This window comes from Phasianus colchicus, chromosome 15 (assembly GCF_987193195.1).
Source record: "Phasianus colchicus chromosome 15, bPhaCol1.hap1.1, whole genome shotgun sequence".
NCBI lineage: Eukaryota > Metazoa > Chordata > Aves > Galliformes > Phasianidae > Phasianus > Phasianus colchicus.
The window spans coordinates 12,305,468-12,324,869 of record NC_143450.1 but is presented as its reverse complement, the minus strand read 5'-3'; the positions used below and the strand labels follow the sequence as shown (position 1 = coordinate 12,324,869).

The window sequence follows — 19,402 nt, the reverse complement described above, 5'->3', positions numbered from 1 at the left end:
AATGACTCTATTAAGGAAACCTCTCATTTCAGAAATGGGCTTTAGTTCTGCAAAACGATTATATTACCCACTCTTTAATGGGTAGGATTCCAACATGCTATTGATAAATGTTCTTAGACTTGGTGAGGGGAAAGGGAGATATTTTATATGACAGCGGGGACAAAAGCCTCATCCTTTTCCTGTTATATTCACTACAGTTTCTTTTGTTTACAAGAGTTTCTTGCTCCATCAGAGGCATGGCAATTTGTCTCCTAATGGCAGCAATGGATTCACTAGACATACATCTAATCCTTGACAATTATTGTCATTTGCTATATATTTTTAAAGCCTTGAGTAGCATTAATAATGTAGCTGAGGAAAAGCATATGACCTTTTCTGTATCAGTCTTAGAAAGATGTTATGCAAAAAGAAGCTGTCTGGCATAGAGAGAACTGCAAATGACTGAGCAACTCCACGAGTCCCCATGGTAAAAGTGAGAGTTACAGAGTCAGGAAATCAGCATCTCTGATAAGGCACCAGGAGCCCTGATTTAGCTGGGTACTGAAGTATATTACTGACATTAAATATGTGGTTTCCCTGAGACTGCTCACAGCTTGCTTCTCTGTGCTTGCATGTGGGCCCTGCAAAGATAAAATACTTGCAAGAAAACACATGAAAACATCCTTCCCTCATCCTTATCTTCTTCTGAAGTTGTTTCAAAGCTTATCTTTCCCAGAAATACATCACAAATATCCTGGTCAGGTGGCAGAAGACATTCAGAATGTGAGATCGGTTAAGAATTGCAGGTTGCTCGGTATTTTTGTTGCTAACTCACTGCCCCAAACCACTTCTTGGATCGCTGCTTGGCAGAATGCTATGGGGCAGGGACTACCATTGCAAATTAAGTGATATTACAAACAAACAGGCAAAAAATAGCACTGACAGTAAACTGTGTTTAACATTTGGTACATCTTGAGTACCTTTGAGCACCTTTCTGTTGGAGATTGAAAAGCCTGACAAAGATTCCCATTATAATAGGAAGCTCTTACAGTTCAAACTTGTAGGAAACCACTGGTAGTAAAACTTCATGTTGATCCAACTTAGCAAACATCGAGCTTCAAAATGAGAGCAAGATGGAAGGTTGGGTTTGTTTGTTTTTTTTTTCCCAGACTTCCTCCTTTATTTTGCCAGAAATGATATTTCCCAATAAATGGTGTCTTTCCTCAAATCTGAGAAGATAAGAGACATTTTAACAGGGAAAAATTTCTTCCAGACTATTGCATGAATGGCAAAAAAAAGAAAGAGTTAACAAGACAATAATGGGATGAATTCTCTGTTACTTCCTTATCCTTCAGAACTTAAAAGCCCTGGCCTTCACACTTACAGATATTAGTGCTACATTACAGTATTTGAGAACAGGGAGCCAACATTCGGTGTGGATGCTTCTCTTTTGTTGCACAGCAATCTATTTTTGCTGTTGCAGAGCGCCATTATCAATGATCTAGAAGAAAATATCCAATTACTAATGACAACAAATTGCAGATGACAGAAAAATGAGCAGGTTAGTAAATAACAATAAATCAGTTCCTCAGAACAATCTGATTCCAGTGAGCAACCAGACTCATTTGAACAACTCAGAAAATGGGAGGTCTGGGAACCAAGAAAATAGGTCATCTTATTGGCTGAGGTGACAGTATTTTTAAAATGAAAAACATCTTGATGTGAGCTGGCTTCAGTGGCTGAGAAATTAACCAGGGACCTTGAGTGTGGAATTGGAGAAGAGTGAGGTGATGCTGTTATTACCACTATACGGAGAGAAATATAGACTATTTTTGTGGATTTCCCATCAGTAAATCCATGTTTCAAGTGGATTTGGACATCTTTCTATCTTTCATGGTCATGTTCATTCGGAAGATTTGGGGTCTTCAGCATGGTTCTAGGCTGGGGTTTCCTCTGTCCCCTTTCCAAAGTCTGGCTCTAAGTGTTGAATCTCAGCTCTTGGCTTATGCTGCAGATGTCCATCCTCAGCATCTCGCTCAGGCTACCCCGACCCATAGGCCAACAGAAAGAAGTATTCTGTAGAAGTTTTCTGTTTTTGTTCAGCCTGGGGAAGTGTCAGAAAAGCATGGGGAGAGCTGGCCACTGCCTTCAGTCACTTAGTGCATGATAGAGAGGAGGCTCCTGGTGCACGGTGACAGGTCAAGAGATGTGGGACGCAGGCTGTAGTGAGGGGAATTGAGACCAGATGGGTTGAGCAGGGGCAGCCCCCAGCCCAGGCTGTGCCCATGGGCTCTGTGCTGTGCCTGCAGCCGGTGAGAGCAGAGCTCAGGCTTCACCGTGCCTCCTGCCATCTGCAAGTACTTGTCTGTCTTCTTTTAGACCAACACAAAGCACTTTACCCTAGGCAATTGGTGAGGGCAAACACGTAAATCCTTCCTTTTTTTTCGTGGTGGAGAGCGACTAATAGAAATTCTCCTCTTGAAAAAAAAAAAAAAAAAAGTTCCCTTTCAGAAACACGCTCTGGATTTAGGGACTCTGCACTGTCCTTCATCTGTCAGCTCCCTCCTGCCTTCCTCACATTTGACGATTCACTGCTTTTAGATTTGTTTCTGCTTGACTATCCGCCGCCGTCCTCCTGTGAGTAACGCTTAGCTGTACAGCACCACTGAGAGCTCTGCGAGGTGGCAGTGTGGCATAGAAGGGACCCGAGGGAATTCTCAAACAACCCTCTTAAAAAACAACGGCATAAAATAAATTAGAAATAGAAGCGGCCTTGAGGAAGGCACAGCAGCCCCAGGGAGGAGAAGTTAAGCGCTTCAGAATGGATTTTGCCCCATCTGAAGCTGATGGGGAACTTCTTAGGTGCTGCTGTTTGCTACGTATTGGACTCCTGCACCTCCTGCCCTGTGTATTGCGTTTCATCCCCTCTGGCGTGAGGAGGGTAGGAGGCTCTGCCACTTAGATGCTAAATTTCTGTCCCAAACGAATTCTTCTAATGTGATTGTAAAGAGCCTTGTGAGTGTCTGGGCACTCCGTTAATTGCACCTTTGTTTTTCTGTTTTATATTTATAATCCGGAACAACCAGCCCTTGAGTGAGTGTAAACGGCACTTCTCTCATATTTCCATTTGGGTTATGAATATTTCACACACATGCAGTCTCAAAAGCACATAATTGCAAAACCACACTCAGACAGGGACTGAATAAACACCGTTGCTGATTCCTAATGAGCCATTAATCAGATGTTTAACTACAGGTAATTCCCTTGAGTCTCGGTGTCCCAAGAAAAGTCTGTATTCCCCCTCAGACATAGAGAAACAGATGACTTATGAGCAGGAAATTGTTAGCTGCAGACTGAATTAACAGCATTGACTTCCCATGGCAACTCCTACAGTGGAGAGGTAACATGCTGGAATTTTATTTGGGAGCCAAAGTTTCACTGCCATGAGACGTAGGCACCCAAGGGATGTGAGCTAAAGAGTTTTGTTTCAGCTATTGAAGCACGCGCTTCAGCAAGAGCTGGGGAGATGCTCTGATTGCCTCCTGTCAGTTGGCATTTCTTGCTCTTCATGGACAGCACTAAGATTGTGATTCTTCACACAGCGTGAAGCTCTCCTCTGGAATTCACTGTCAAATGAGGCCCTGCATTCCTGCTGCATTTTAACAAGGGATGGATAATTTTATGGTCATTATTATTTGTAGCTTGGCATGGTAAATTAAAGGTAATAAAATCACATACTTCAGAGTGTAGAACCAACTCTGCAGGGGGTAGGAAGGGAATTTCTTCCACCAGCAGTATTGCACTGTAGCTTAGGTCAAGCTGGACTGAAACGGACATTTTGTTCACAGGAAAACTAACAATTTCAGCATTTTGTTTAATTCCTAATAAGCCCAATCTTATCTACTGAAGATGAGATGATTTTTCTGAAACTTCATTACTCAGAAGCACTGCAGTCTTCCACTAGAACAGCTCAGCGTGTTTGGGTTTAAGACAAAAGGAAGAAAATAAAGGTTTTTCCTTGTTTCTAAACTTGTGTTGAAATGTGGCTGGTTTCGTTCCCAATTCCACTGGCACTAAAATGTCACGCAGTGCTCAGATGGCTAGGTGAGTTACTGATGCTCGTGACAGATCTGCTGTAAACAGCATTTCGTAAAGGACACTGCAGTTTTAAGAGCTTATCCTGCTCTCATCGTAAAATTGTTGCGCATTTTCATATTATCCAGCCCGTGAACGTAGCTGGCTTTCCTCTGAAGAGCATGCATATAGTGATGAGGGCAACCTACACATGCTAGATATTAGAAGAGCTCCAGGTTATTAACTATGGAGAAAAAAGGCTTTTAGACAATCTCTCCATCTGTTTCTCCCTCCTGTGCCAGAAACACAGTGTAGCAGACCGTGTCCTCACAGACATTTTCCAGGTGGAAAATGTGTATAGGAGAAGCATGTGCATTAGCTTCTATATCTCCTTCCCAGATATAAGCCCCTTCCATCACTGCTGAAGGAGCTGTATCCCAACAGCAGACATCCATATAGCTGACAGAGTCTTATTTGTGCTTGTGCTCCCTAGATGTAATTTCCTGATAGGATGCTCAGCTTAGCAAAGTAGTTCTATAACAGCTTACTAATTAAACACTTATTGACACTCCACGATTGCCTCTTTTGCAGTGGCATGTACAAAGGACCGCTTGAGGCAGAATGAATGCTTATGCTTGCCTTCTTGCAGAGGGGCTCTGTACAGCTGCTTCTGCCCACATTGGGCTGTTCCTCAGAGACCTGTGCAGAGCCTGGGCTGGAGGAGGCAGCAGAAAGATTTTGAGCAACCAGTCACTTTGTTGACTTGTCCCAAAGCACTCACAGGCATGGCAAGGAAAAGATGGAGAGGATACACAGGCCTTCCTGCAGATGATGTCTGCTCAGCAGCCATCAGCAGAGCTGCCCGAGCAATAGCATACCTTCAATATGTCATTATGTCATTATGATACAAATAAGTGAAGTTCATGGATGGGAAAAGCGTTGTCCCTCATCTCCTCCCTGGGCAAGAGGAGCTGGGCGTTTGCTGCTGTTCTGTAGACATGAAGGCATGGGCATGCCACCCATACTTGCAGTGCAATCACCATCTAACATGGATATTTTGTAGCCTTAACTTTCAAAGCATCTCCAAAACTAATGAACTAACTATGAAATCACTGAGGCTTTCTGCCTGCATACTTTTTTTTCTGGAAATCTATTTGTTTTTTTCTCCCAAAATGCAGATGTTTGCCCTTTATTGTATTTGTATGAACAAATGAGGCAGATGAGCATTCAGCAGCTTTGTGCGTGCAAGTACAACCATTTTGCAAACGAGAAAGAAAAAATGACCCCATAACTGAGGAAGACCTCAGTTTTTGTCTGAAAAAAATAAGAAGGAATGCAGAGATAGGCACCATCTAAAATTTTGCCCCATTACCTTAAGACTGATGAGCAGTTTTCAGTTTTGGCATTCTACTGGACTCATCAAATATTTTAAAAGGAGGGAATCATGGAATCATAGAATATCCTGAGTTGGAAGGGGAATATCCCAAGTTGGAAAGGATCCACAGGGACTACTGAGTCCAACCCCTGGCTCTACATCCCAGAATCAGACCATATGTCTGAGAGAGCTGGCCAGACAGTGCTTGAACTGTGGCAAGCTTGGTGCCGTGACCCACCCTGGGGAGCCTGTTCCATGCCCACCATGCTGTGGTGCAACACCTGTTCTTGATATCCAGCCTGACCTTCCTACTTTGTTTCTCTTGATCATTCTGGGTCCAGCTCATATCATAGTAATTTGCCCTTGGTTTCAAGAGTGTTCAGAGACATGCAAAGATTGCTTAAATACTCATGGATTCATAGGAACTCTCATGAAGGTGACACAGATGACGGAAGTCTGCTGTGCATGCACAGCTGGGTGAAGCAGGGCAAAAGATTGGGCTGGATGCACCATGGGGATTTAAGCATTGGAATTTAATTTTCAGCTAATTTTGAAATAATGAAACTTGATTTTCTTCACTCCTGATTCTGCCTACACGAACGATAGCAGCAGATTCCTTTCAACCAGGCACACCGTAACCCCAAATACTTAAATAGAGCTGAAGTGTTGCTGAGGGCTGTGGCTGCCGATGTAAATAAGCTCCAGCAATCCTCAAATGCCCACGGAGGTGAACTCTGGGCCTCGCTTCCACTGGCACAGAAAAGAACAGAATCAAGGCCTTTGTGTTCCATAATTTTGACACACTAATGTATTCAGCTCTCAATCACCTAAGCATCAAAGCAATTAAGCGCAGGTTTTCCTGCAGTGCATCTTAATCGTGCAGTCTTCCTTGTGCATGGCCTGATCCAGCTCACGTGGCAGGCAGAGCACAAGGCACGGGTGTCTGCCCCTGCCCAGCTGCTGCCCCTTGCACCAGGACTCTCCTTCCTGGCAGGGACAGTGGCTGGTGCTCAGGGACACGAAGTCCCGACCTGTTCCCTAATGAGTGCCTTTGATCCCATGACTGGTATTGCTTGACCTTCAAACATCCTTTATTTTTTATTTTTAAGTAGATTAGGAAGAAGGCTTCTTGGAGGGCTTAAAAGATTGTACGCTGAGGATGATTTCTGCAACCTGATATGGATTACCATAGTTACTCTGTGTGAACATGGCAGCTTTCCAACTCCTCTGCCAGGAATGATCTAAAAGCTTTTCTTTTATTGTGTCCTGAGGTGAGAGCCTGGCTTTAAAAAGCTTTCAGAATTCTAATCCTTTCCTCCAGTTTGCTGCACTGGGAGGCCAGCGCCTCTCTATCTCATGTCCGGTATTGCTGATAACCTAGCAGTGATGCGTTTGGGATCTCTGTGCATGACCAATCACTTAGCTAATTGAGCACACCGAGAGCTGCGGCTCATGGATCCCAATTCTCTCCCTTCGATCTCTTATTCCTCTGACTTCTTTCCAAGCATGTTGTGTAGAGCTCGTGATGCTCTCCCTTCAGCATGGGGCACGTGCATGTGCTGGGCCAGGTCTGTAGTCAGCAAGAGCGGCAGAATGTAAAGGGCAGTCTCTTGAGTCTTGTTATCTTCTTATGCACAGTAATAGCACAGTCTGCATGCCATTCATGATTTTTATTTAATAGAGTTTCCTGGTGTGTATTTTAGGATTCATTTAAAAATACATCAGTGATGAGCAGGGTAGGAGGAAGAAGCTGAGCCAAAAATTCTCTCTAAAAACAGACCAATAACTATCTTCCCCTGCCTGCAGCTGACATTTAGGAGGATTCTTAAATCACTTAAAGTGATTTTTAAAAATCACTTCTTAAAAAAAGAAGTCTCAGGGAGAGATTATTGAGTGGATTGCCTGATGCCAACGAGTTGGATGAAGGAATTTCATCCTGGTTTAATGTTGAACTGGTGTTGATTCGTGATTAGAGTGAAACTGGAAATGGCAGACAGTGTGTACAATATCTCAGCATCCCATATGGTGCATTGTTTATGATGAAAAAGTCCAGGACTCTTCAGGTGATGCAGATTTCTTCCTTGGGATTTTACTTGGGGCTCTGCAGCACAGCGTGTCCCTATCTCACTGGACCACCCCCCAGACAACATTTGGGACAGGATGCCTTTTTTCCATTTTATGTCTCTATTTGGCAGGTCCAAGATCTGCCAGGTGGGGACAGAACCTGCCTCTCTCAGTCTCAAATCAATTTTTTATCCACGAGACTATTCTTTATCCTGCCGCACTGTCTGGAAGTGATAAATTATTGCTCTAGATAACAAATACCTTCTCCTTCTTCTCCCCCATTGCTTACCACTTGTCCATAGTGCTCTCCTTCCTAGCTTCAGTAGTTGGGCTGAAGGCTGAGCAAAAACCCAGGTTACGGTCAAATGTCAGAAGAAAAAACAGTTTAAAACATCTGAATTGCTGATACAGAGAGTTGTACATTTATTTATCTCGCTCCCAAAATGAGTAGGAGTGCTCAGCCCCTGCACGGGGTCCCAAAGATCCTCCACGGGAAGGTTTCTGCTGCAGCAGGGCAGCGTTTGGCTGCATGGCATTGCCTGCACTGCTGTCAGGGTGTGCGCTGCAGGAGCTGCACCGCTGCATCCATTGCATGTGATCAAGTCCACCAAGCCCAGCACAGAAGACGTTTGAAATGCCATGAATATTTAAAACAAACAAAACTCAAGCCCTCAAGCAGCCTTCTTTTCCAAATCGCAAGAGAGCCATGACCAAATGCAGACATACATGCAGGTTACTTAATTAAAATTAAGCCTTCTTTTCCATTCCCCTTCGTTTACATTTCCAACGGCATCCCATTCTAATGCCCATGGCAAGATTTATCAGCTAGGGACTGTACTTTTTACAAGATTTGACGAAGATCTTTGAGGAGTCAACATTTTGCCAAAAGCTAAGTGATAATTCCAGTGGCTTGCATTATAATTTACTCTTTTTCCTTCATTTCTTTTTTCTCCCCCCTGCTCTTTTCATTACGGTTTTGAGTTACAGCAGAGCAAATGAGGCATGCTCGTGAAGTATGAAGGCTTCACCTCTTTGCCTTGCTTTACTCCCTGCCTCAGCTTCATTTTGTGTGATTTCTAAATAACAGCAGGAGCTCCGAGAAGCCATTGTGTCTTTATGTGCAAAACATCAGCTCTCTGCTGAATTCCTGGAGGTTTTGTTGTTATTTGATGAGGTTTTGGCAGGACAAAATGTGCTTGTTTAAAGGAGTAAGGTGGGGAACAGGCAAAGGGAACAGGGTTCCCAAATACCTTCAGGTAACCTGGTCTGAACAAAAAGAGATGGATCCTGACACAAAGATACTCATGTTTTTGTGTTTGAACTTTGTGTAGAAAACAGGCATAAAAATCTCTGGGCAGCTGAATCCTTTCCTAAAAATGTCCATCCGTGCCCATAAAACTGGGCCAATGGCTTTGTCCAAATGTAGTTAAAGCACAGATATACCTGGGGCCATAAATCACACGATGGTTTGCAGGAAGGGTGGTGCACAGCCAGGTGCACGCAGGAGTGCCACAGGTTGTATTTTTTCTCTTGACAAAGTCATTTCTTAGCTCTTGCAATGAAAATTGCGGGAGTGATTCTTTGTCTGTCTCCCTTGGAAATGCTGGTGGGGCACTGCTAGTGGGGTGGCTGTGAAGGGCACTGGGAGGAACAGGCACAGGCATCTAGTGCAGGCAGCACCAGAGTCCAGCTTCCAAAAGGCATAAGTCCACTTGCTGGAAACAAAGAGCTGCCTCAGGAGTGAGCTAACACTCAGTCATATGAAAAGCATCTGTATTCATTTCAGAGAGAAGGTTGTTTGGAGGAAGTATTTCCTAGGACCCAAGTAGGCTAGTTAGTTTGTAATCATTTGGGTTTAAATAATTCAAAAGCTGGTGCAGAACTGAATTAGTAAATAGTCTAAACGACATGGCTTTATGGCAAACTTTATCAAAGAAACCTAATTTCCCTCTCTGATTATATTACGTGTCTGGTTGACAAAAACGATTGTATAAAATTAGTGCATTTAGACTTTTGTAAGGTGTTTGACTTGGTGCTGAATAACATGCTGATTAAACATTAGCACTATTCAGTGACATTAGAATATACATTAAATGGATTAAGAGGTGTCTGATAGAGCTTAACAAGTAGTTCTCAATGGAGAACTGGCACCGAATGGACCTGTGGTTTCTGGGGAAAATGAAAGTGAAGTCAGAGTACCAAAGCTCTCCAGTTTTTGTATCAGTGATCCATGGCAAAACAAAGAGGAAAACATTTGCTAAGCACAAAGATCAAGAAAATGGTATGCTGAGAAGAGGAAGAGAGAATGGCACTGAGGAACCTGAATCTTTTGATAAAGATGATGAGGAATCCATCAAAGTAGATGTTGGTCTGCCCAAGGACACAGCCCTACATTTACTATTGACCGTGGGTAATGCCCGTGGGAAGAAAGGTGCACTGAAAAGCCCTTCCATGTCCATCAACACCACATAATGGACTAGCAAAAGGAGTTTGTATGGCCTTTAAATATATGATCGGTCAAGTAGTGAAAAACAGGAAAGAGGTAATTTTCCTTCTCTGTGCAGTATTGTTACAGTCAGGTCTGAAATGGCAACAGGCTGCGTTGAAACTTAGGAAGGATATGGAAAAGCTGGAGAATGTGTAGAAAAAATGGCTGAAATTAAATGGGAGTCAGAGGAAATATCTGATAATAGGAGACCTGAAAATCTCAGTGTATTTGTTTGACCAAAATATGCTTAAGGTGACTTTTTTCCTATGTGATTCTGTTTCTGGGGAAAAAATATGATATCCTAAGAGACTCTCTAATTTATCAAACAGAATTGGAAGGGTCAGTGTTTGAAAGCTGAACAGGATATAATTAAATGAGGTGTGCATTGTGGTGGTTTTTGTTTGGTTCTTTGTTTATAGCTCAAAGCTGAATTTGGTTGTTGAAGCAAATTCTCAGAACAAAAAAAAGGATCCTCTGCTTTTTGATGGCTTCAGAGTGAGACTCTGCTTCTCTCTGCTGTTGACGACCTTCAGCCTTATGGCTGTGTGTGATCAGAGACAGCCAGGCGAAATGCAAAGGTTTGTTACAAGGTTAAGTGAAGATTTAATGACTTTTCCTGACCTTCAGCCTGATGAAGTTATAATTGCATAAGAACATGTTGGTTCTAAACATGATGTACCCTATTTTCAAAAGGGAAAAATCCCTACCAGGGTTATTAGCTCCGTTCCATGCGACAGTTGTTGCTCATACATTTTTAACATTTTTATCTGGAAAACTCATTGACATTTTGTTTGGAAACACATGGTGCAGCTCAGCAGTGGAGTGCATTTCTTCCCAAAGCCGCACCATCTGGATGCGGACAGATCGGGGCTGCCCCAGAGCCCTTCTCCATCCAGCTGCAGGGGTTTGAGGGCCCGAGCAGTTCCACCTCCAGCAGTGTGCTTTGTGCTGAGTTCATGCTGAGGCCGCCCCAGGTGGTTCACCACAGGATGGGCTCCCTGCTCTTTTTGGCTTGTTGCTGCCTGTGAGATGTTCCCATGTGGCTAGAGCTCAGCTCTGTGCACACAATATCAGCAGTGACAGGCAGAGGTATGGCAGAAGGAAGAAACTGATGAAGAAAACCTCATTCTAGCTTCAGATTTTGTGGATTTAGATGCAAAAGAACAGCTACAGTTATGAAAAACGTCAAGAAGTGTTTCCCATTAGGGAGCAGTCAGTGGATTCATACCGTTCCCACTGCCTCAGCCAGGCTTTCCCAGGGCTCTCCTTCTGAAACCAGAGCAGTCACCTTGTGCTGGGTCTCTGCACAGGAACGATCTTATCCCTGCTCCTCAGCTATGAACTGAGCACAAACATTCTTTGTTAAAATAATCCCCATTTGGGTACAAATTCTGCACAGTTCTCACGCCTACAGTCTGCCCATCACCTGGTCAGTTGAGAAGTGCCACTTTCTCATGGTTAAAGCTGCCCCCAGGTGAAATTTGGCTGAGATTGTCTCACCTCTGCTCTCAGTGCAGGGTGTTTGTTACGGATTTCCCCTCGCATTGTTACTGTACTGTTTTACCCATTTCTAGCAACTAAATCTCAAATGCACCCAAGCGCCACAGAGCTGGCAGTGACCTCAAAGACCTCCGTTACTCCAATTATGGGCAGCAACCAAGATGTGCTCCGAGGCCATGGAGTCTAAGTGGGAAGGAGGGAGCATTGCAGGAGAGCCTTTAAATTCTGAAGCGAAACTATAATTAGCTGTAATCGCACCCAGAGTAACTTCACTGCTATAATTCTCAGCAGGAAAACAATTACACTGCAGCAGTATAACCCGAAAGACACGCTGTAAATACAAAACATCCTTTGGAAATATATGCTCCATATTCTAAATACATTTAGAATTAAGGCAAACAATTCTTTTCTAATTGGGATTCGAGGCAGACGTGCTGATGCGGGTTGGATTTTTTTTTTCTTTCTGTTCTTCGTTTTTTGCTTCATGGATATATAGAGACATGGTGTTAGGTGATATGTTGGTGGCATACCTGGGCTGTGGTTGGAGGGGTGGTGAGGAGAGCTGAGCTTTGTGCTTGGGCTGTGGTTCACTGCATGGGTTGTTTCTGTCCCTTGAGATGGCCACGGGTGCCCAGGGAGCTGTCTGGATGGGTCTCAGGACTCATGAATCACAGAGCCAGAGCTTCTCCTGCTTGTGTTTGGGGATGCAGCAGCCCTGAGGAACGGGAAGGCTGCAGCTGATTCAGTGCCCTCGGAGCGATGCGGTCACTAGGGGGGAATAGAGCACCGCAGAGCGCGGGGCTGCCTGAACTGCGCAGCTTCAGGGCTGCCTGCCCCACATCCCGCTGCTCGGCTGGGCCCCCCCGAAACTGCAGATGCAGCTGGGAATAAAGAGGAATAGGAATAGACCCGGGGATTTCACCTTTATTTGGTGGAGAAATGCTCAGAGTTGGTGTTGGCAGATGGTCATTGTGAGTGGCGAGATGTTGATTTACCAGGGGTTATTTTAAATTACAGGGCTTGAAATACATTTCTAAACTCTTTTTGGAGCCTAGAACACGTGCAAGGACAAATTTTTAAGAGCTTCATTCGGCTTTTGAAGGGTTTTATATGGCATACAATCTAAGCTGCTGAAAGAGGGAAAACTTGACATTTGTTGCTGTCTAACCCAGCTCCTTTTGGATAAAGAATCAGACAGGCTGGGGCAGTTCCTTGGGTTCTACCATTCCTCTTCCAGATCAACAGATGATAGAGAGGGGAACAAAAAAGAAAGCAACGTAACAAAACGTAACATAGCACAACACAACAGATCATCTCTACAGAAATGTACATGAAAATTTACAGAGCTCTCTGGGGACAGAAGTATCTTACATATTTAAAAATCATTCTAATGGGATACAATCAATACAATAATTTAATAAACCTACAGGAAGTTTTTCATTATCCACTGAATACTTTGGATGTTTTTCTATATGGGTGACATACAGGCTTACATGGTTATATCAGTAAATCTAAAAGGTACAGCTTCCCATATTGCACTTATTATGCCATGACAATTAAAGCTGTTTTCAGAGGTTTTTAGTATTTTCTGTAAATGTTTGTCCTATTTCCACTCATATAGGAGGACATTTTTCCATTGTCTTTAATAAGAGTGACTAAGATGTAGAGAGTAAGGACAGTAGGGTAAGCTAAGGGCAAGAATGGTGAGTGCCATCATGAACTGATAGACATACATTACAGAAATAATGCAAAATTCATATTTTGGAAAAAAAAAAAATATAGAAAGAGTGATAAGAAAGAAAGAAAATATAGATCTTCCAGAGATCACCAAGCCAGACCTAGCAGCAATTTATTGCAGCTCCTAAAAGTTTTGAAGTGCAGCCTGTAAGGATGAAATTCATGGCTTGGGGGGACAGCTAAATCAGACTCCCAGTGCAGAACAGGGGGCTGTTATCTGTGTATTTGTCACTGCAGGGCAGGGCTGGGAAGCAAACAAAGGAGAGTACAGCCGTTGTACAACCACTAAGCTACTTCTGCCTTCTCCCTGAAGGTTTGTCTGAGGAACATGTGGTCGGTCTCACTTCTCTGTGCTTTTGGGCTGAGTGTCCCCTAGACATGCCTATTTCCCAAGCTTGTTCTTTCTTACAGCACGTACAAGACATGATCAAGATGGAGCTTCACTGAATTTCCATTCTTGTTTTCAGAGAAAACACGAGTTTGCATGTACTAGAGCAGGAGATTTTGGGAACACGGTCACTCCGAAGATGAATGCATACATGTGTAAGTGCATGTATATGTAAACGCACAGATACTCATGCCTCAAGTCTAAACAAGAATATTGCTGCTATAGTTATCGCTTCTGGTCTGAAGGGAGCATGAATTGGTGATCAGATGTAATCACCTTTGCATGGATTTTATATGCTTCGAACACGGGGAGGCATAAACACACGGGGTATGGAGGAAAAAAAGCAATTGTATTTCTGTTTTGCCTATCTTTATCGCGTGAGCTTGACACAGGGTGACTCACCAGCAGCAGGTGGCCTGCAGTTCTGCTGGGCAGATCAGTGGTGGCAGGCAGGGGGCTGCTGGCCCTATATGGCAACCCAGAGGGGAACTAAAAATAGTTTGCAGACTTCCAGCGTAGTAAAAGCATTTGTGGGCTTTGAGTAGAGTCTGCTTCTGAAGGTAAGAATCGGAGCTGGTCTATTTCATCTGCCGTTTGTGCTGGGTTTTTTTTTTCTCCTTTCTTTTTCCTGCATGAAGCTTGCCTTGGCAGTGCATCTGCAAGTGTTATCTGGCAGAAGGCCTGGAGTCGGGAATTGTAAACAGTTACTTTCTCTGTTTGTAGAAACAGGGTGAGGAGTGGCCAGCTAACGGAAATCAGTGGGACTGAGGGCATTTGCAGCTGAGGAAGAAGCAACAGAGGGATGAGGTGACCTGCAGGACAGCTCTGTGTGCTCTGTGCTGAGTTACCAGCTGAGGTGCAGGGCTGCTGCCCAGAGCTTTGCAGCCGTGCTGGGAGCTGCCCTGGCTGCTTGCGTTCGTTAGGCCTGCACCTCCCTCAGCCCCTAACGAGGGAAAGCAGCAATCTCATTTTTGCTCTGTGATGCCGGGTCAGCTTCTGGTAACATCAGCGCCAACAGCCAAATGGATGTTAATTTGAGAGGGAAAAGGACTGAACCCAAATTAATATATGCTTGCCTGTGTAATTATTGTAATTGGCTGGTGGGGAAGGAAGACCTTGTTCACTCCGTGCGTTTCTGTGGCTGCCAGGCTGTCATGCACCAAGCTGGGAGAGGGGGACAGAAGTGCTGTATTCATCCAAGAGGGACTCTAATTTCCTGCCATCCCCAAATGATGATATCCTGCTAACTTCAGACCAACAGGCAGTGGAGATGCACGCAGCATTACGGTGGGTAGCATTTAGCTGCAGGTGCCTGTGGAGAAACTTCTCCCATTGAAACCAGAGTTCAAAATCCTGTTCTCTGCAAGCAACCACAGAGAGGAGTATGTAGTTTTAGTGAGGGTTCAGTGTTGTGTTCCCAGGCTGGTGAAAAGAGTCAAAGTTGGAGAAAATGACTGTATGCTTGAAGGCTGGGCAGCCTTGCTAAGAGCTAGACATAAACTAAGGAGAAATCCTATTTGGCAGCAGAGAGAATCTGCTGGGGTTGGCAGTCTGAAACTGCAGTACGATAATTGTTTTCTTCTCCAATAAACCAATGCATTGATTGGGGTAAGCAGGAAGGATCAGTCCCAGAGGAGCTCTGCAGGGTGTTGTTACCACGCTGCTTACTTCCCATGGTCACAGCTGATCTTCATGTGCTTCCCTCTGCTGAGCAAACTGGATGTGACAGAAGACAATGTAATTTAGTTTTTTTCCCTCTTTCAGAAAATGAATTGCTACATATGATCTCATATGCTCACCCTTGCATATTTATGGGGAGTCCCCAAATCTAATTTTCATTGTGCCTGCCCCTGGTTAGCACGAACTTAATTTTGCAGCTTCTAAACAAATTCTTCTGACAAAATAACATCATGGCACATTGAAACAGAACACGTATTTTAATACAAGCATGCTGAATAATCAGTTCTTCCTAAAAGCACATACAAATATTATCTTCACAGTAGCTAAGTGACCAGTTATTTGCAAGATGACATGTGAGTTTGCAGACTTGTTCCCCAACCTTTGCGTGTGCTCTCCAATGCTCTTGAATTGACATTTGCTACGAGAGGGTGCACACAAGTGATTTGCAATAGAGAGGGCCCTAGCTTGTTTACTTGTCTTAATAACTCGTGACAAGGACACCGAGGTCCAAACCATGCCAGGCACGCTCATAGGAAGGAGGCAACCACAGATGCTGTCAGTAATCTTACTGGGAAGATTACAGCAGTTCTTTGGGCTGGTCCTCTTTAGCTGGCCATCTGCTTTGCATTCCCTGGTGGCACTTGGGTTTGGATCTCCAGTTTGTTTGTCATTTTAGTCCCCCACTTTATTATTTCTAGAGCCAAGTGAACTGCTGCCAATTCCAATGCAATGAGATTGCATTGTGAGCTTTGCGACATGGTATACTTTTTTTTTTTTTTTTATCTTCAAGGCTCAGCTCCTGGAATTAGTTGATTATGTTTGAATCCCAGCATTCATTAAAAAGGAAAAGGAAAAAAAGGAAAAAAAAAAAATAGGGTGGATCTCTGCTCCTCATGAACTGAGAAAAAAGCTTGTGAGAAGATCCCTGTGGACAGTAACTCAAACTAAATAAAAAGAGGCTTTTTTTTCCTTTCAATTTCCCCCCCCTACCCCCCCAGTATCAGCCTCTTTTATAGACAATCATCCTGTTTCTGAGTCTCTCACTCATGGTTTTTGAATGCTGGGTGCTGGCAAACCTGAGCAGCAGCTGTTCCTTCCTAAAGGCAGGGAAAATGAGTAGAGCCGTCCCTACCAGGACGAGTGATTTATCTCAGCCTGCGCTGCCTTTCCTTCTGTCCCCGTAGCACACTGCCACCTGCGGCCATGGCAGGAGCATGAACCCACTCCCACAGCTCCGAGGACAACCCAGATCCCAGAAATCCAGTGAGAGATGGGAGGACAGGAATCTGTGTGAAGCAGAACTGTGATTCCCTTGAGGTCAGGAGCAGCAGCTGCTGCTGTCACTGACCTCATAACTTTAAATACTCTTGGCTAAGGCGGTATGGCATTTGTGTTTGTGGCACATCTGAGCTGCGAGTAGGACTTGCCCACTTTTGGGGTGGAGGCTGTCCTGTTTTCCCAGCTTGAGGCTATGTCTGGGTACAATTAATAGATTTGGAGAGTGTCGTTTATTCTTCAGTTTGCCTTAGGTTCACCTCCTCTTTTATTTTTCAGTGGGAAAAGAGATGACAGTGAAGACTGGTTTGAACAAAATATGTTTGCTGGCCTGGATTTTTCATCACTCTGGGCTTAGGCCTTAGGGAAACATATTTGCTTTTATTGCTTTTTCCTGTAACCAAGTGGAATTAGCATTCCCTGCCATTGCTGGCCAAGTGAATCCAGTATTTTTAAAATATATATATATTTATGAACATATCAGAATTCTTCAGCAATAGTCTTACAGGCATACCTCTGATACTGCGAGGCTGAGCAATGTCTCCGTGTAACTTAGAAGTAGGAGTGCATGCACAGAGGTGTGTGTACAGGGCAGGACTTAGTGCACTTTCCATGCATTGTGATCTGATTTTTGAGTGGTCCTGTGCCAGGTGTTGGACTCAATGACCATATAGGCCTTTTCCAATTTAGGATATTCTATGATTCTATGAATTAATCTGAGGGGGCTTTGTACTTAATTTCATTTTAACTGGGGCTGTTTTCCTGAGGGTGATGCTGCCAATGATTAACTTGAAGTTCCAGATGTAACAACTTAAATTGACAGACACAGTCTTTCTGATTTGTGCATGTCTACTGCTGTGTTAGGTGTTCCATGGCTTAGCAGTGATCTGGCTGCAATCTGGAGATTGGGAAGGAGACCTAAAACAGGGTTTTAGGTCTTCAGCTTAGGTTTTGATTTTTACTTTAGTCTCGCTTAAAGTCATTCTGCTGGCACTGATTTACAGACCTCTGATGAATCCATCCCTGGAGGTTCTCAGGGCCAGGCTGGATGGGACCCTGGGCAGTCTGAGCTGGTGGGGGTCCAGTCCATGGCAGGGGTTGGGGCTCTGTGATCTTTAAAGTCCCTTCCAACCTAAGCCATTTGTGATTCTATCAACCAAATCTTGGCACGTTATTGGAATAGACAAAGGTTAAAGCCTAGACAGGAGTGAATATCAATCAGTAGCCACTGAGTTTATTGTGAACTTTGATCTTTAGCTCCAGAACATGAGAAGAAACATTCATTGGTCTTATAAAACCAAACCATTTGTATACAGTGGCAAAATAATCAACATTTTAAGGTGAAAACAGTGTTTCCACTGATCTCATCTGTAATGAATGAAACTCGAACAGGGGAATTATGAAGCCTGTTGGTACCAAAGCCTTTGTAGCAGCGCTGGAAGCTGAGTGCAGGCTGCCTCAGGGATGCCATGCCCCCACTTTGCACGTTGGGTGTTCTGGGAACTGCAGACCCAGCGCTGGGCTGGGCTGTGGGCTTAAGTGAGCAACGAACCGTGCTTCCTTCATTTTTGCTGGATCCTTTGGAAAAAACGCACTGATTTATTGATTTATCCCAAACCTTCAAGGGCGGGGGGGGAGGAGGGGGGAGGGGGGCAGGATGCCCATGGAGGTGGCCTCCGGTGGCAGCCACGCCGGGTCGGGGCTGATGTAGGGGGGAGATGCGGAGCGATGCACACCGCTGCGTGCAGTCTGCTCCTCCGGGGCCATCTGCTAACCACAGCCCCTGGCCGTCTCCTCCGAGAGAGGCTGCTGGCGGCTGGCCGCGGTTTGATCTGCTAAAAGCTTGTGGAAGGGAGAGGGCTGAGGGAAAGGAGGGGGGGAAAGAAGGGGGGAAGGGGGGAAGGAGGAAGGGAGGAGAAGAAATGAGGGGGAAAGGGAGACGGGAAAAGGGGGGTGGGAAAATGGGAGGGAAAGAAAAAAAGGGGGAAGGGATAAATGGGGAGACGGATGTAAAGGGGAAAAACGGGGGCAGTGGAAGAAAAGTGGGGCGAAGGAGACTAAAACGGGAGAAAAGAAAGGAAGGCATAAAAGGGAGAAAGGAGAGGGGAGAAACCTCAGGAGCGCTCCCGAGGGGGCGGGCGCGGCGGAGCGGAGCGGGTGGGGCGAGGCGGGAGGGAGGGGACGGGAAGGGAAGAGAAGGGAGGCCGCGGGAACCGGGTCCGCCTCCGACGCCGCTGCCCCCCCCAACCGGGGCCGGGGCGCCGCGGCCGCGTGTCGGAGGCGGCGCGGCTCAGCGCCGCGGCGTGAGGCAGCGCCGCGCCCCCGCTGCCGGAGGAGCCGCTCCGCCGCCGGCCCCCGCGCTCCCGCCCCCGGCGGCGGCCCCGGCGGCGGTGATGTCCTGAGGGGCAGAGCCGGCCCCCCCACCCCCGCCCCTTCGGCGCCCAGGTGAGTGCAGCGCCCGGAGGGGGACGGCCGGGCTGCGCCCTGCCCTATCCGCGGCCAGGCAGCCTCGCACTTGGCGGAGTTTCGGGCTCCGGCCCCGGCTGCCCTTCGCGGGGATCCTTCGGGTCCGCAGCAGAGCCGGGGTAGCTCTGCCCCGCGCGTCCCTCCGCGCGGCGGCTCTCGGTTCCCCTTCCCGGGGATCAAAGCGGCTCTTCGCATCGGGAGATGCCGCCTGGCTCCGGGGCTGAGCTCTGCGGTGTGCGTACAGGGGGGTTCCCGAGGAGACTTATGGCAGTGCAAGGATGGAGCCGCCGAGCCCGGCGCTAACAGCCCGGAGAGGGATGGAGCGGCCCGGGGTGAAAACGGAGCTCCGCCACGGGAAAAGCCCCGGGACGCGGCC

At 45.7% G+C, this 19,402-nt stretch overlaps 1 protein-coding gene across 3 annotated transcripts in view; it reads left to right on the top strand.

The window, feature by feature from the left end:
• The first annotated feature begins 14,025 nt into the window (after positions 1-14,025).
• The window catches only part of SGCD (sarcoglycan delta), a 317,210-nt gene continuing 311,833 nt past the window's right edge, over positions 14,026-19,402 (top strand). Inside the window, exon 1 of one of the 3 annotated variants that reach the window (XM_090151014.1) lies at positions 14,026-14,165. The gene's annotated coding sequence lies outside the window, so the exon portion shown is untranslated. Of the gene's footprint in view, positions 14,166-18,889; positions 19,006-19,402 lie in introns of those variants that run through there. The other 2 variants (XM_090151008.1, XM_090151009.1) reach the window with 2 other exon arrangements.